At 34.0% G+C, this 8,228-nt stretch overlaps 1 pseudogene; it reads right to left on the bottom strand.

Annotated features, from left to right (window-relative positions):
* LOC105740910 overlaps positions 1–6,401 on the bottom strand; it is a 21,754-nt pseudogene extending 15,353 nt beyond the window's left edge.
* Positions 6,402–8,228: the final 1,827 nt, after the last annotated feature.

An 8,228-nucleotide genomic window follows, 5' to 3' on the forward strand; every position in this document is an offset into this window, starting at 1 on the left:
TAAAGAATTATATACTTCTCATGTTTGCACATAAGTCCAAAAATCTCATCATGGTCTCCTTGAAATGGGAGGCATAGCAGTATGTATGTGCCCCTTAAAACATAAAACTATGAAACTCCTTCTTTAAGGAATATTGAAAAATATTATATTTTTCAGAAGACTCAATGGACTAATTTTTTAGCTATTCCACTCTGATCAATAATCTTCCCACTTAAAATTTCTAATTAACACATTCCCATAGCTTATACTACTGGGGGATAAAAATGGACCTAATCACTTTTATTGATATTTTTACTATTAAAATTAATAAAAAGCCATCTGATGATACAGTTATGTATGTACATTAGTGTGTCAATCCCCCAAGCAGAGAGATGAATTATGGACCTTGTTAATGTATTAAAGTTGTTTTATCTTTAGTGAATTAAAATTGTACATAAGGTTATACCCAAAATATATGAAGAGATATCTTATGAAATAATAATGATTTTGTTTTTCAATAGAATTCAGGACTTTTTCACTGAGATACACTCTCAGCTCTTTTTTCTATATTTTATTTTGAAAAATAGAACATAGACTTCCTGAAGAGTCTCAATAAGTTGCCAAAACTCATTTCAAACTTTCTGCTTCAGCCTCTCAGAGTGCTGGAATAAAATAAATGCTCTTTACAAATGATTGTTTACATTACATGACATTCACTGTCCTGAAAAACAGGAAATGTTTTTAAAATGTGACATGGTATCAGAATATTAAAAATAGGTAGAGGGAGAAAAATTTAAAAAAAATAAGTAGAAATTCTCACGTATTTTATAAGTAGGATTTTGCTCCTATGTTTTGTAGTGAAACACTTATAATAGGGAAAATATTTTTTCTTTTTGATTCATGCTCTTTAATATTACACAATTCTTTCCATTTAACTATTTCATTTTGCTCAAGAAAGTGCAGTGAGATAAATATGAATCGGAGTTCTCACAGATGAGGAAATCAAATTTCTTTAAAATTCACTGCTCTGAGGCAAATCATTCCAAATGATGGTAAAAGTTACAGGGGAGCTTCAGGGTATCAAATATTTGATACACTTCCCCCTTGGATTCGTGTACTTTTTCGCCTCCAATTTACTGAGGAAAAAGTTAAGCTGAAGATCAAACTAGCAGCACTAAAAATGAAGTGGCAAGGGGAAATGGTACATTTTAGAAGGGGCGCCTCGGGAGGAATTGGGTTGATTAAGTTTCATCATCTGTCTCTGGATCTTGCCTCTGCTCATTTGGTAATTAAACTGTATGATGAAAAAGAAGCAGAGAAAGTGAATTCAAATCAGCATGTTGATTTTAGATATTAATTTCAAACAGTTATAAGAAGTATTAGCTTAAGATAATATATTGGCTTTCTGTAGAAAGAATGTTGCCTTCCTGGACCTGGGGTGATGCTAATCAAGCTTGTGTGTTGGTAATCAGTAAGGGTTCATGAAACAAAATAGGAAGTAAAGTTATTGTCAAACTGCATTTATTATTTCAATAATCCTTGGTTGTGTAATAGTCTTGATGGTGAATAATGAATAAAACAAGTAAGAAAAAAAAAAGAAAAGAAAAGAAGCACAAGACAAGCAAACAAATGGAAAAATCCTGCAGGAATAAGATTTTTCCAGCTGTATTTTCATTATTGTTTTAATGTATTTGGTTGCTGCAGGGCTGCAGCTCAGACTTGTAGTGATCCTACAGTTTTCATCCTCCTCAGCTCTGGGGTAGCAGGCTTGCACCACTATGCCTGGACTCCGTGGCTGGCTCAGAATGCCCTGGGGGCAGGGCTGATACAGGATGTGGTGCTGGGGATTGAACTGTGGTCCCCGTGCTTGCCTAAGTTTGCTGAAGCAGGCACTTTAGTCTGCTGAGCTATCATGCCAGCCCTGCAGCTGTATTCTGACTGCCTACCTCTCCAAGTTATAGAAAACTTGTCTTAGTTGATGAAATATTTTATTTATATCCATGTGCTACTTTTCACTTGGTTACCAAAATAAACAACATGTACACAGGAGAAACATGGGAAAGTACATAAAAATTACAAGAAATGCAAAGGTGATTCAGGTTTTTACAACTGTACTGTGGATTTCTGCTGGTCTATGGAAAGGGGCACTTAATCCTGAATTTGTTCTGTTTTCTTTTTAATTTCTTATTACTTTTTCTCTCTTCTTACTTCCCTATATTTCCTTTTCCTTTTTTCTTTCTTCTTCCAAATATGCACACATATCTGGTAATATGAACAACTAATCTGAAGACAACACTATGCAATACAACAAATAATGTGAAGCTCATATTTTTTAGTGAAATTCTGTATCACTTGTAATTTTTCTGCTTTAAAACTACTCTGTACTCTTGTTAACTTTTTAAAAAAAATATTTGTTTGTTTATTTATTTGGTACAGGGTGTTGCTGCACTGCTCAGACTCATAGTGACCCTCCTGTCTCAGCCTCCCCAGTGCAGGGATCACAGGTGTATGCCGCCATGCCTGGTTTCAGTGGCTGGCAAGGCATGTGGTACTGGGAATGGAACACAGGTCCTTGTGTTGGCCAGACAGTTACTTAGACTCCCAGACTATCTCCCTGGCTCTAAAATATATATTTTTCTACATATTTTCCATTTTGTTTTGCCATTTTACCATTTTTTGGACTTCGTTATTTTTCTGCTTTCTTAATCTCTACTCATGTTTTTTCCCCCATAATTTATTTGGATTTAATTTTTTGTTTATTTTCCATTGTATTGGAACAACACACTGAGATGGGTTTTATATCATCTTAAAAATACATGTAAGATTATAAATTTCAGGTTTTACCCACAATCACTAAATTTTGATATTTCAAGATTTTTATTATATTCTATATACTATTTGGCTAAAATATTTTCTGGGGCCGGCGAGATATCTTAGTGGACTAAAGTGCTTGCGTAGGCAAGCTTAGGAATGTGTGGGGACCACAGTTTGAGCTCCAGTACTATGTGCAATGTCAGCCCCACCTGAAGCCACAATATATACATATATATGTATATATATATATGCATATTTTTTCTCAATTTTATTTTTTGACTCATTTGTTGTTTAAGCCTATTTTTATTTTCAAGTATATGCTTTCTTTCTTCTTTCTTTCTCTTTCTTTCTTTCTTTCTTTCTTTCTTTCTTTCTTTCTTTCTTTCTTTCTTTCTTTCTTTCTTTCTTTTTCTCTTTCTCTCTATCTCTCTATCTGTCTCTCTGTCTCTTGTCTCTCTTTCTTTCTATTTCTAGCTTAACTGCATGTTGGTCAGGTAATATATGGATTAAATTTGTGTAATTTTGGTCTTCAGAAATTTGTTGAAATATGTCAGCAATGTAGCATATGGTATTTTGGGGGAATGTTTTGCATGTACCTGAATAAATGTTTCTTATACAGTCTGTGCAAAATTTTCTATACATTCATTCAGTTTTATTAAAGTTCTCTACATTTATTTTATTTTATTCTTTAAGAATACAAAATAGTGATGGGAAAAAAAAAACATTAGAAATGATGCAAAATTTTACTAAAGAAATAGAAAAGAAACCCCCAAAAACAAAGTAATAGGAATTGAACAATGGTTGATGTGTAATACAGTTTTCTTTATTTATAGTTTTTCTTGATTTAGAAGCTATTAAGAAAAGTCTGTCATTTTCATGAATGAGTGATGTTTTACTATGTAGGTATTTTTTACTAATAAAAAATTATATTTACTTAGAAGCATTCAGAATGTCAACAAAACAGTTTCAACAAAACAGTTGCAAATGAGTTAAAAAAAAAAGGAGGCCTCTTTTATTTTATAGTTACAGAGTGTGGTATTCAGTTAACAGAGCAACAATTATTTCATATAACTTGCATTGGAGACAACTGAAGATCAAAACCTACCACCCCATATATAACTAATTTGCACTGTGCACCAACAAGAACCTGCTTTAAATTTCCATGCCAATTTACAACCCCCGTACTGTACCAGGCAAGGTTAGTGACTTTTGAAAATACCACCAGGACAGGGCTATCTAAAGACACATTCGGTAGTGTGTTAACTATACAAAAAGACACTGTACATTTTAAAAGCAAATCTTACACAGCCTTACATTTCAATTTTTTTCTTTAAAAGGAGTGAGTTGTATGTAGAGGGGTTAAATGTTTTATAGACAAGAAAAAAAGACTGTGCTAGAGCCAACTTATCATTTTCCTCTTCTTCATCCTTCTCATCTTCTTCATCTTCTTCCTCCTCTTCATCCTCATCTTCCTCCTCATCTTCCTTCTTTTTCTTGATTTTTTCAACCTTGACAACTCCCTTTTTTGATGCATCAGGTTATTCTTTAGCCTGGTAAGGAGCGATATCTTTTTCATCATTTTCCTTCAGCTTAGCAGCCTTCTTCTCATATGCCTGCTTGTCTTCTGCTGCAGTATTATTCCACATTTTTCCAAATTTCTTAGAGGCATCACCAATGGAGAGGTCAGGATGTTCTCCTTTGATTTTTGGGTGATATTCAGAATAGAACAAGAAGGCCGAAGGAGGCCTCTTGGGTGCATTGGGATCCTTGAACTTCTTTTTTGTTTCTCCTTTAGGAGGAATATAAGTTTTCATTTCTCTTTCATAACCAGCCTTGTCTGCTTTTTCCATATCTTCAAACTTTCCTTTTTCTTTAGCAGGCATGGTCTTCCACCTCTCTGAACACTTCTTAGAAAACTCTGAGAAGTTAACGGAAGCATCTGGGTGCTTCTTCTTGAGCTGCTCTAGGCAAGTTTACGCAAAGAATGTATATGATGACATCTTGCCTCTCGGCTTCTTAAGATCTTCTTTGCAGACATTTACTTGTTTTCCTCAGGGAGGTACAGAATGACCCAGTGCCCGTCCGACTCTCACTTGACCCGGCGCTGTCTCTATGGAGCTCAATGTACTGCAATGGCTATTATGTGTGTTTCACTCCTTGTACATTGGTAAGTTTTTGCCTTATATACACTGAGTATGATTTATTAGGTACGTGCAACTTTATAATGCTATATCTTCTTGGGAAATTGTTTTTAAGAATAATTTTAAGTTTTTTATTTCTGGTAATATACTTAGATGCTTTAAAATCTAATCTGTATCTAATCTGTATGTTTAATACAGCTGCATCAACTTTCATTTGGTTCATGTTAGATTATAACCCTATTTCTTTTTCCTTTCAACTTTTTTTTTTTTTTTTCAGAACCAGGGTTTGAACTCAGGCCCTTGTGTTTGCCAGGTAAGCACTTAATCTACTGAGATATCTCCCCAGCCTCATTTTCAACTTTTATATATCATGTAAACACATAGAATTTGTTCTATATATTGTCTGATAATATCTGGCTTTCATTTTGAGTATGAATACTCTCTATTAAATATGATTATTAATATATTTATTTTTATAATAACAAGCTTATTATTTGCTTTGTATTCTGTCTGCTTTGTATCCCTTTTCTCTTATTTTTATTTATATTTCATATGTGCAGGTATCAATGCCACACAAAGAATGCAAGCATTCTATACTTCAAATATGTATTAATGAAAAATAAATTAAACAATAATAATATAAAACTACAACATATTATTAACTATAGTAACATGCTTTGCATTGGTTCTTAAAAGTTATCCTCCTGTATAACAGAAACCTAATGCTGTTAGTAAACAGCCTTCTCTTGTTTGCCACCCTTGCTCATAACTTCTATTTCTGAGTTTAATATTTTCAAATTTCTACTTGTAAATTCACCATGAGTTATCTAACACATATCAAATTTCACACATGTTAAAGTCATTATAGCCAAAAAGACAAAAGTAATAAGTATTGAAAAAGGTGTGCAGAAAGGGAAGCTTTGCCTTCTATTGGGAATATAAATTAGTACAGCCATTATGAAATGTTCCTCCAAAAATTTAAAGTGTAACTACTATACTTGTATAAACAAGCAGTATTATTACTCAGTACATACCCAAAAGAAATGAAATTGGTATACCGAAGACTATCTATACTATACTATAGTATTAGTTCATTGTAGCATTATTTAAAATAGTCAAGATATAGAATTAATCAATGGTCATCAATGTATGAATGGTTATCAAAACTGTGGTATACATACACAGTGAAACAGTATTCCAACTTTAAAAAGAAGCCTGTGTTGTCCTTTGAGACAACTTGGATGTGCCTGGAGGACATTATGCTGAGTGAAGTAAGCAAAGAACAGAAAGATCAATACTGAGAGATTATTTCTGATCTTATTTCTTCTATAGCCTGAGTAACTGATTTCTTTACTTTAGTTTCTATCATTTCAGAAATTTCAGGTGTGTTATTTCCAAGTTCTTGTATATCTTTGTCTCCTGGATTTGTTCTGCATGGGCTGGTGGATTGAGACTGCCTTTACCCATCTGTTTTGGCAGTTTTGAAATTCCCAATAATCACCCAGACTTAGCAGTGGTAGGAAAGCAGTAGAACATGGGTCAGGAAGGTTTCTGGTACAGGTGGGAGCAGGGTAGGCCTCAACAATTCTCTCACTACTAGTGGAGGTGACTGGCTATATTCTACAAATCTTCAATATAGGTGGTATATGTGGGCCAGGTTCACCAGGATCTCCTGGGCCAACCAGAATCCTCTTAAAGTTTTAAAAGATTGAACCAGTGCCTTTACAATCTCCATGCCTGCATACTGGCAGCCAAGGGATGCAACTCATCAGAGTCTCGGGTGCTGTCCAGAGTCCTCCAAAGTTCTTAAATTGTTGGAGCAAGTGCCAGGAAAGCTCCTTGCCTGTGCACGCTGGGCCCAGAGATCAGCAGCTTGAGCCCCGTGGGCTGCCCAAAGTCCTCCAAGACTCTTAAAAGGTTGGACCTGCACCAGTACAAACTCCATACCTGTGTGCTAGGGTCAGGGCAAGTTCATTTCACTATTTGATTTTTTTTTTTTAGCCAGGAATTTACTTCAGGACTTTGTGCTTGCTAGGTGGTGCTGCACTGCTGATCTATATCTCCAACTCTCTTATCTCTTTCAAAGTATAAATTGTGTTTATTTAAGATTATTGACATTTTTATACTACTCATATATGGTATGGGTACACTGAAATAATTCTGTTTATAGGTTAAGATTTTTATCGGTAATGATTGTTTGCACGTTTTCTGTCTTTGTAGGGATTTTCTTCCCTCTTACATCTTGCAATGTTTTCGTCCATGAGATTGCTTTTTCCTAGTGGTATTAGATACCCTTTTTAACCTATCATGCAAAATAGGCAGGCTATTTGGTAGAAAGAAAAGTTAGATGTGTCATGTACAAGTACCAAATACCTACAAAGAATATAATCATTGTAGACCTCTAACATGACCTAAACAATAGTAGTAGTAGTAGTAGTAGTAGTAGTAGTAGTAGTAGTAGTAGTAATAATAATAATAATATTAAAATGAAAATATGGAAAGGTAATCTTGCAATGGAGGTCAGTGGGGCAGAGCAGGGGAATTAAAAGAACCATGAATATTCAATTCATGTACTGCCGATATGTACTGATAAAATAAAGTTTAAAAAAGTAGGTAAATACTGTGTCTAAAGTCCTACCTTTTTCCATATTCCACTTTGCTACCTGTCTGCTCTTTCCCAGCTGTCATTTTCCTTCTTCCACCAGCTCATTACTGTCACAGAGTTTTCTTACTATGATTTTTTTTAACAGTCACATATTTTCCTTGTATTTGGTGGCATGTACTTATTTTTTATCACCTGGGATTAGTGTGAAACAGGGAGTCATGAGCCTCTGTAGTTCACCTTCTTTCTAAGAACTGAAAGTTTTCCATTTTACTAATAGTTCTGTAATATGTACTAATATATTAGTTTCAAGTTTAATTTGATAGTTGGTAATTTATTATGTGGTGGAAAGGAGTTGTGAACATGGACTGTTTTGACAAAGGAATTATGAACAAGACCTTTATGATGTTAAATTTTCATTTGTTAATTCTTTTAGAATTTATTTTGTTATATAATTGTGTGGAAAGATCATTTAATTTCCATTTTGTGTACAAAATCCTACTCATGCTTATGAGCTCAAGCTTGTGTATTTATGTAATATACTTTCTTCTTTCTTTGTGTTTATAATTTTCTGGGATAAGATATGATTGCAGATTTTTTATTTTTTCATTCTATCAGTTTTTGCTTTAAGCTTTTGAAAATTATATTACTGAGTGCTTAAAGTATTCACAATTGCTCTATGTAATGTTTCC

Source organism: Octodon degus, unplaced genomic scaffold (assembly GCF_000260255.1).
Source record: "Octodon degus isolate 3935 unplaced genomic scaffold, OctDeg1.0 scaffold00040, whole genome shotgun sequence".
NCBI classification, from domain to species: domain Eukaryota; kingdom Metazoa; phylum Chordata; class Mammalia; order Rodentia; family Octodontidae; genus Octodon; species Octodon degus.